The sequence below is a fragment of the Temnothorax curvispinosus genome, unplaced genomic scaffold (assembly GCF_003070985.1).
Source record: "Temnothorax curvispinosus isolate PA1 unplaced genomic scaffold, ASM307098v1 QBEX01015145.1, whole genome shotgun sequence".
Classification (NCBI taxonomy): Eukaryota; Metazoa; Arthropoda; class Insecta; order Hymenoptera; family Formicidae; genus Temnothorax; species Temnothorax curvispinosus.
In genome coordinates, this window is record NW_020224925.1 from 102,875 (window position 1) to 113,397 (window position 10,523).

Genomic DNA, 10,523 nt, shown 5'->3' on the forward strand with positions numbered 1-10,523 from the left:
TAGAGCAAGAATAGTTCGTTGCGAAAATGGTAAAAGGAATTATGCTCATCGCGCGCGCCTGAGTGAAGATTACAAGACTGGAATGCCTGCACAAGCAACGGTACGTGATGTAGCGGCGATATTGTTTGCGAAACGACTCGCCTGCGAAACTATCGAAATGTGTATCATGTACATTGTATACTTTCGAAGCTTTGAAATTATGCTTATCACGTCGGGCAAAAATTTGTTGGATTAGATAACTCCGTTGCGTTGTGGTAATACACGATATTGGACATTCGCACGCTTAGGCACTCACCGGATGGAATTTAAAACAATGAGGTTTTGCAATTATAAGGTGTGGTACTCACTTGAAACAGAGAGAAAGAAAGAGAGAAAGAGAAAGAGAGACGGATCTTTTTAATTAAAATAGGTTATTCGACAACAATGCGTTATAAGAAAGGCAGTTTTCATCCAAAAAGAAGGATCTCACGGTACCGAAATGGTGGCTGACGTATCGGGGAAGCCTATAAGAAAAACGAAAGGAGGCGCGGTGATGAAAATAAAAGGGAGAAGCTGCGAATTGCGAGGTACACGCGTAGCATGCGATCTCGTGTTTGCGTGTAAAACTGTATTTACACGGCTCGCGGAGCACACGCGGCAGTATCTCCGCGATCTTATCGAATTCATCGTGCCGCGCTCGCGATCGTTGCGCTTCGCGGATTTCTGCACTGATAGGTCGGAGAGAAAAAAAAAGAAAGAGAAGAGTCACTACGCTCTTCGCAGAGTCACCCTTTTTCTTTTCCTTCATCGCGGAAGCTGTCCGTCTCGATCGATGGTTAATCGAACTGATCGAGCAGATTGATAGTCAGATTTTAAGAACGTTACGAGAACGCGCCTTTCGAGAGAAAGCAGCGCGTTTCGTAATTTCTATTAACGCATGACATTTCTCTGACATGTGTAAGGAAAAAGTATGTCGGAAATTAATTTCTACGTATAGAACTTATTCTTGTAAAATTCGTAATTTATTGCATATCCCTGCAGGGTTCGCAATCTACCAATACTACGTACCCTTCTTCAGCTTCTCCTCTCACTTTAACCCTTTGGACCAACGGCTTAACGTCTCTTTCCGAAAGACGGAGCCCAGTTTTCTCCGCACAAGAGCCTGTCTTGCACGGAGGGGCGCAGCTATCGGAAAAACATTCCATGCTTCATGGCTCTAGTGGACTCGAACCTGGTTCCTCAGATTACGAGTCTGGCGCTCTACCACTAGACCACACTACCGTATAGAGCTTATTTTTGAATATATTTATAGGCCGGTATGCATAGTCAGATCTTATTTCAAAACCGTCTTAAGTAATATCTTAAGATGCTGATACGACTCTCTGTGGTCGATATTCATAGTCGGTTCTTATATATTTAAGACTGTCTTAAGTACAATCTTAAGATGTCATTAACCAATCACAGAGCCGTATTAGCATCTTGAGATATTACTTAAAATAAGATCCGACTATGAATACCGGCCATAGTAAAGTAAAACTTTTTGTCTTTATTATCGCAACAGTTCTTGTCCAAAGTCAAGTGACGGCACACAGTTCGAGAGTATTTCTTTCGAAGTTTGCGCTTAAATTTTGTATTTAGCCAACAGATTTGTGGAACAATAAAATTTCCGAGAAAATCGTCCTTCTTTATAGGTTTTCCAGATTCACTGAGAATTCTCTGTTGAGTCTGAACCGAGCAAAGCATCAATGGCTGCGAGCTCGTTGCAATAATCCACGGCGTTTCTCGCGCGCGCGACGAGGTAACACACGTTGTTGAAATAATTGTCGTAACCCCACACGAGTGGCAATAATCAGTACACATTGTATAATGATCAATTGTGCCGGTTTCGTGGCGGGTCCCACGGTACCAGCCCGAGATGGCTCACTCATTACGGTCTTTCGAGCGAAGAAGAGCGTCTCTCTGCGCGCCACGTAACCGTTATTATTTACTCAGTCAGTCGCTACAAGGTACTTTCATCCTTATGCAACGGGTCTAGATGCTATCTGCTTTCCTCCGCTTCCATCGCTCGCGCCCGCTTTGCGAAATCGCCGACCCGCTCCTGGGAACCGCGTCCGCGGATGCTTCATCTTCTATTTTTCGATCTAATTTCCAATCGTACAACTCGATCGCGAGAGCGACGATCGCGAGGTGACCTTGCATGCCTGCGCAAATTGATTCGTCGAACCAGGGTAATACTGTTCTTATGCTGGATTTGATTATATATACGTGCACCACATAACGCAATCGTTATTCCGAAATTGATGGAAACAGGTTGATCAATTAGTCTTCGTGACTGCCGATCGCGACTTTTTTTTGTGAAGTAACGATAATAATTTTTCGCAGAGTCGAGGAGACACGTATCCGTCTCGATTTTTACTCCGTATGTATTTATGTATGTTAAGGAATGTTTATTCCCTTATATTGTGCAATAATCTTGATATTCTTTGCGTGTCCTTATTTTCTGACTGACATGACTTTACGATACGCTTATCGAACGACACGACCGACTGGCTTTGGCGCAATAATGCAATTTTTACCAATGTCGAGCCAATGTAGAATAAAGGCTCGGTCCGGTATCTAATTCGGTATAGCGAGCGGTTTTGCCGCGATTTTTGTCAGCCGTTAATCGGTTCGTTGCCGATTTGTCCGCTCACGTACGTATATAGCTGTCTCGAGGCAACACCCACGCCCGCCCAGACAGGTTTGTCGAGAAGTGCGTTAATCATCGCGTAAAACACGCCCAAAGAAGGACAGAAGCGGCACATTTCTCTGTGCTTTCACCGGTTTCCGATTAGGCTTCCTGGTAAGCGACTTAATAACGAATAATACATCCATTACTCGATTCTTCGATCTCTATCGTTTCTAACTGCATGAGTAAACCTTCACGCTAATGCGGTGCAATTTTATGCTCACTCGCCGTGACGCGCGCATTCACGTGCGCCAAAGTGTTCAATTTGCTTGGGAAACGAGGATTTTTTCGTCGAAATATGTTCATTTAACTCACCACAATCACATAATTGAACGATCGGCACTTTTGTTCTAACAATAAGTAATAAATAGGTTTGTTTTTCGTAGAGATTCTTACATAATAGATTTTCTAATCGATGCTGTTAAATTATATAAATTTGAAGGCGGAATATATATCTTTTAAAAAGTTTCGGTTTATAATGTATGAGAAAGAGAAAGAAACACCCACGGATTAACGGAACTAGACGCCGTTTAATTTAATAGATGCAACATATTTAATGATCCCGCTTATCGAATAGGAACTCTAGCTGATTTTTATTCGCCGCTCGTCCCCGGAATTCTCAGCGAAGCATGTCGCGAAGGTGCCTTAGGTGGCCGGGTTTATTTTTCCTCTTTTATGAGCGCCGCGCGCGTAAGTGGGCACGCGTGCACGCACATACAGGTGCCAGCGTGTATCGTCGGCTATGTACTGTTAGCTGAATGTGGGATACGAGGTGGATATACTCACGGGTAAAACTGCTGGTTCCATTATCGCGCAGATGCTCTAACCGATTTCTAACGCCCGGCGATATTGCCCGATTACCCGGGATTGCAATTCCCCGATCGACGCAATCGATCCTCAATTCACGTCATCGCGCGCGTGAATGAAACGATCACGATCGCGTTCGTAATGAGATTATATCTACGCACGTATAGATTTCGCATCACGCTGATGGATGTTAATATTCAGTTTTCCAGGCGGTCGATATACGGCGATCAACGCGTGTATTATGAGAGAGAAATTTTAGAGTACGCTGCAAAGTGGCAATTCATTAATCCCGCCGTGAAAAGGCAAATCACGATCAGATGTTGAGCGTACCAAGTATGTGGGGTATGATGGAGTTTCCTATGCCATTACCCAGGTAGCAGACAGTCGTCATAATGACGTGATTCTTACGTCATTTTATGACGTATGTTACGTCATTTATTCCTAAAGTTTAACGTAAAAATGACGTATTTTTCACGGTCCTAAGTCACATCCCAACGACGTCATTTTCTGACGTTTTATTGACGGCAAAAATAGGTCTAATGTACGACATACCGGTTTCTAGAAATGTTTTTTATGAAATTAAAATTTTAAAATGTTTACTTGATAAACGTTTACAAAAAAATGTTCTTTTTCTTTATTTAAAAAAAAAAAACTTTTTTAACTGTTTCGTTACATGCCATGTGCGTATAGCCGCTCTCAAGGCGGTCACCCATCCTAGCACAGTACCGCGTCTGAGTCGCTTGACTTCGATGATCCAGTGGACAGTGACGATCTTCTCACCCTGATGCTTCCTTATTAACTGTACTTGTCTATAACAGGTACATCTTTAAAGTGTTCAAAAATTTTGTAATGATATCTTTTTGATAGTTATAACACTGCATGAAATAGTTGTCATAAAACTATAATTACACACGCAACTAGATCCACTTATACCATAAATTCACCACGTCGTTCATAAAGTTACGAAACACTTTATAAATGGTGGAATATTCCTGTGAAAAATACTGTGAAAAATGTCATTTTTACGTTAAACTTTAGGAATAAATGACGTAACATGCGTCATAAAATGACGTAAGAATCACGTCATTATGACGACTGTCTGCTACCTGGGTAGTCAATTAAACGTCTATATAATGTCATTTTACAAAGTCTTTTTGACGTATTAAAACATGACGTTAAATATACGTCACTTAATCGACGAATGACGTTACTGACCAATTATGACCAAATATTGACGTCAAAATGACGAGTGCTTGCTACCTGGGTACGCTCTTGTGGGAAACGATACGACATGCTGTATGACTCGATAATACGTCGACGGTCTAGAAAGTGGTTAACATTTTGGCCCCGTTTTTACTGCCGTGAACCGTGCCGGTAGAGACACAAACCTGTCGGGCTTGTGTGTGTCTCTCGGTGTGTGCGGCATGTGTCTCTTTCCCACACGCGCACACTGCCGTCTACTTGCGTTAATCTCAGACTGTATGCTCTCCGTATCTCGGTTAATTTTACATCTCTGTTTCCTCGAGGGGGGGAAGGAGGCCTTTCTAAGATAGGAAACTGTTAGAAACGAGTACGGAGCAGACAATGATGTCTTCCATTTTCATTACAATTAATTACCCTCCTTTGCAATCCGCGGAGTATTAAATAACACCTCGATGTTGATCAGTGTAATTTTGCACAATGATCGCGCTGATTTCGCCATAGGCAGGATTATGCAAGTTATATATTGTAATAATCAGTATTGTGATAATCAGACGTATTTAGATATCGTCACTGCAGTTTCTTGCTTTCAATAAAGTCGTAAAACACATAAACTACGTGAAGTTATGTAAAGTAGAATACGTTAGGAGAGCATAAACAGTGGAAGTTACCTACATAGTTTCTGATTCACATTTACACACTTTATTCACAGTCAGTAAATATTCTCTTTAATATATATACGCGATGAAAACATTACGTTACAAAGTCGTTACGATCAAATCAGGCGGAACAAAAGCCGATAAATATCTGTTCGAAACGTATCGGCTTCCGAGTTCGCGACTAAATCCGCGGTCGGATTTCGCAGCCGCTCTAAAAGTCACCGGCGCGCGACTCCGGCGGTGACTTGCGTAATTGGGAGAGACCAGTGCCAGCTAAGGAGAGATTTTGACTCCTGTGTGGACGTTTACATAACGGCACGAGATGGAATGTCAACCTGTAGCACGCCGTATGATTGCCATACGTATCTATGCGTATGTCTGCAACGGTAACGTTTGCGCGGAATGGCAGCATCACGAAACCGTGGAAGAGAAGCGTGAAAAAGAAACGATTTTCCGCAGCAAACAATACGACATCGATAAATTAAACGTTTCGGATTCTGAGCCTGTAATTTGTTTCGTCGAAATCCTATACTTTGGACGAACTATAAATTAGCATTGTATTTTAGAACAAAATTTTATTTATAATTTTATGAGCAATATGAAAGTTATTTGAAGAATCGCGGAATACATAAATTATGTATAAATTATACAAATTATTTAATACATCTAAAAATACACATAAATCAAAATGCGCAGTATATAAAATCGCAAGTAGAACTCTATTCTGAACAATGAATGATAGATGGTGTAAAATAAATTTATATAAACGGATGTTAATTATCGTCTTAACTTGCTTACATTCTGAATCATTAAAATTTAAATTAATCCGTCCTAGTAAATCAAAATTGAAGTTTTGGATAATAACGGATTTTCAATGCAAGAAATATGAGTCATAATATCGGCTCTTATAGAATTATTTTTCGCTAAATAATTGTCGAGTCGTGTCACGTAAGCAATAATTGGCAATAAACGTCTACCGGTCAGACAGAGTGCGAAAAGCGCTGCGTTGTCCTACTTTTGTGTGGGACACCGCGAATCATTAACGTGAATTTACCGCGTGAATTGACGGTGTCGAATCGATGTCTGGCACAAGGACCAGATTCTGGATCGGTTCAGTATGTTACTATAACAGACGCGTGTTTTCACGTACGGCAAACGTTACGCGTCCACAGTCGACGTGCGGAATATAAATTATATTCAACGTATCAATTTAGATGTATAGCGATAGGATCAAGTAGAATTATTTAACAAGACAAGTAGAGTGCATTTAACAAGATGTCTGACTATTTTTTCAAGTAATGTATTTTGAGTTTAGCATCTTGTGTAAATAAATTATTTTTTACCTTCATCAAATATCTCTTAATCTTTATATTAATATTACGAAATACAAATGTCAGTCTTCTTACTGCATTCTTTCTTGCTTCAAGGCATCGATAAATACAACATTCATTCACAAATGAGTGTCGCTTTTTACTACCAGTTTTATCCAAAAAAGGTCTGAAAACCCGCTTCGAGAGATTGATTGTGTGGATTTCGTACGTGCGTCTGAAGATAACAATCACGATTAATTCTCAACAAACGTATAACTGTCAATAGAAAAGGTTAAAGTCAATCCGCTCTAACCAGCTCGTGATACGGTTGACAGAATTATTTTTCGACCTTTCCAAAATGGGAAAGTTACGAGAATACAAGTCGTGCAACATGTAAATGACCAGGAATCGATTCGGCGGTTTTCAATTCGAGCGTGGTAGTCAACCACAAATGTCAGAAATCCCAATTCCACGAGTGGAGTGGAAGATGGAGATTTAATGACACTCGCCACGCTAATCTCGCGAAATGTTGCTCGTTCTCTTTTAATGGGGTGCTTAATGTATAGTAATGCAAAAACGTACGGAATAACGGTAATTAACCGCAATTACATAAGACATTCGCTTAAACGCAGAAACGCAACGCCGTCGCCGCTAATCACGATAATACGAGCCGCGGCGCGAGAAAACCTCTGTCGAAAGCCTTCAAGCGGCGCGTCTCAGTTCATCTTCCGTGATTACGTGAGAACGATGACATTACGTGTTGTTGGCGCTGATAAATCCGCGATTCGCGATGATGCGCGTCGCTTCGAGTCGCGTCGAGGGTACGGGCGCGCGCGAATAAGCAAGATTCCCACTTGCACGAAGCACGACGCCTTCAGTACCTATTATAAATCGCGTTCCGCGACGATCGTAATGCTGTAAGACAATTTCGAGAAACAGTAGTAGTACCGACCTCCGTACTTTGCGGTCGCCGCAAAAATTCCTGAGAGAAAAGCGGACAAACAACGGAAGCGACGCGGTCCGTGACTCCGCGAGGTCGTTCACGACTTACATCTGCGACTTGGTAGCGGTTGCACCATCGACCATCGGACGATCGTGCCAAGCGAGATCAAGTATAGATCCCTTTCCTCTCTACGTTCGTTTGCTCCGTTCAAGTTTAATTCGACAAGTTGAGCTTGATCCATGCGATAATTATATCGATACATAATATCTTCGCTGATATCGTACACGGAAGGGAAAATTCAAGCGGGGCGAACGCTCGCGATGCGCACGACGCTGATAATTCCGTCTTTAGTAAAAGCCGTCCGGTGCCGCCTACCCGCTCGGGAGAGAAAGACACGGCCGGCGCATATAATGGACAATGGCGAACGATTGCATCGGTCGCCGCCGCGTTGTGTCGCGCGATGCGCTCCCAAGCAGGAAGGCAAAAGCAGAATGCACACGCGCGTGTGTGTGGGCAGGTGAGATGCCAAGTAACATACCGGGACACGCCCCGCGTGCGCGCATTACGTTTCGCTGTTGCAGACGTCCGGCCCGGTATTTTCATTCTGTTACAATGGAGCGAGCGACGCCGATTCCTCCGGAGAGCGCGTGCAGCGTCCAGGCTATTCGTGGCTGAAAGTATCGAGAGGTATCGGGGCCGTTAGCCGAACGTTACGCAAGGTTGCGTTTACGGAGCTGTCTACCTGGCTGTCGCGAGCTCAGAGCTTTTCCGCGAATCGCCCCCCTGCGAATCAATGTAACAACCTGTTCGAGCAGCGCGATAATTATTTGTCGAATGTGGCAGGTGGTACGGGTACAATGGAACAAAACGACATAGATTTTAATTCAGGTTTATTATTGGCACACGGAGAAAATTTTATAGTAAATATTACTATGGTGTCGCACTATATAGCTGCGAACCATCAAGACGCACAAGTTTAAATGCTATAATCTTATAGTAAAATTACTATGTCTATAGCATTTAGTGCTACGATCATAGCATTCAATGACATAGTAATTTTACTATAAGACTATAGCATTTAAACTTGTGCGTCTTGATGGTCCGCAGTTGGTGCGACAGCATAGTAAAATTTAATATAAAATTTTCTCCGTGCATAGAATAGAAGTTTCAGTATCGACATTGGTTTTTTAGAATTCAAATCGTTTCCTTCTAAAATAACATACCTAGATCTTGTCATAAAATGGATAATAAAACAATGTACGCGTAGATGACAATTGAAAGTTTTTCTACAAGTAAACTGATGAACGCGGAAAGACTATTAAAATTAATAACGCAAAATATGACGTGAGCACGAGCGAGAAAGATGTTCAAAATGTATTCGAGTGAATTTTTCTCAATGAAAAGCTCGCAATTATATCCGCATCGTTTAACGTCCTAATTCGTGAGCGCGCGCGCGTTCCCCGTGATGATTTTCCTCGGCGTGCCGCGACGGGCGAACAGTTATGTCATCAAAACGCAGGTCGAGAGAGACCGGCATTAATTGGTGGTCTTCCGTGCTGTGCACTCGGACGTGTGTATTATACACGTATGTTTTAATTAGTCGTCTGCACGTGAACGGGTGCAGTGATATTACAGTTATTCGCTCGCGGTGGCACGTGCCGGGACGCTAATCGTGGTTATACAGTTCGTTTATAAAACGGTGAACAAACGCGCGTCAGGCGTATTGAAGTTTTACACATATTGAAGTCATATTAAAATATGCAAATAAAATATTCAAAACTTTTTCTCATTTTCTCGTAAAGCCAACAAATTGAAGGCAAAAAAGTTCCACGATTTTTCTTTTATTTGTCTATCATTGAGATCTCGACGTTTGCCTGATGGCACGCTTCATTGCGCAATTCACGCGAATTAATTTTGACCGGGGGCTACAAGAACTTAATAAACTCGGCAGGATACGGCAAGTAATTTGTAACTAATCCCAGAGGCGGCAGCGGTACGCCCGCAACCGGATGCAAGTGTGCTCGCGATCGCGCGTGTTACTGATCCGTAATACTCTCGGCCTATCTCGCGCGGAGGTTTCGACTTTGTTTTGCTATTTCGCATTCCGCCGCAGATTGCTCGCTTTTACCTTTCTGCAGTCACGGAGGAGAGACCCTGTCTTGCTCCCTCTCCCTCTTTCTCTTTCTCTCTTGCGTCTTTAATTATAATCGTTGCAAAGATGATATACTTAGCCGTTATATCGTTACAAAGCGGAAGAATAAATTGCGATGGCGGAGATTTTCGAAAATACACGGAACGCACACAGGGGCGAGCACGGGAAGATTCGTTACCGTTAAAATTACCCGGAGGAATGTTCCGTAAGAGCGTCCGACTGATGCAAAACAGTGAAATCATTTTCATCCGCGTCTCTCTCTCTCTCTCTCTCTCTCTCTCTCTCTCTCTCTCTCTGGCCGGCAGATCACGGAATGGAAGGACGTGAATTACAATTACAAATTTGCTTTATGAGCTACTCAAAGCAGCGAAGGTATTTATTACCGCCTTACTTTCTCATTATGTAAATATACCATTGGCTACATGAGTTTCTACAACAAGCAACGTTAATGATCATGCGTTTTAATCAACGATCACGCAGACCGGAAAGATTGCCTATAGATTTGTCGGGGCACATGTGTCATTAGAGTTCACGGATAGGCGCCTCGCGAAGACGAGTTTTCCTCTCGCTGCAAAGTAATCGATGTCGTCCTTGCCGTCGCGCCGTCCATTCCAGGAAGAAAAGCTTTCATATCCGACAACGCATCAGAAAATAATCCCTACGATGATGACGACGCGATTGCCAACGGTCGTCGAAGACGAAGAGATGATCGCCGCTGGCTTCGGACGGTGATTACGGCACACCA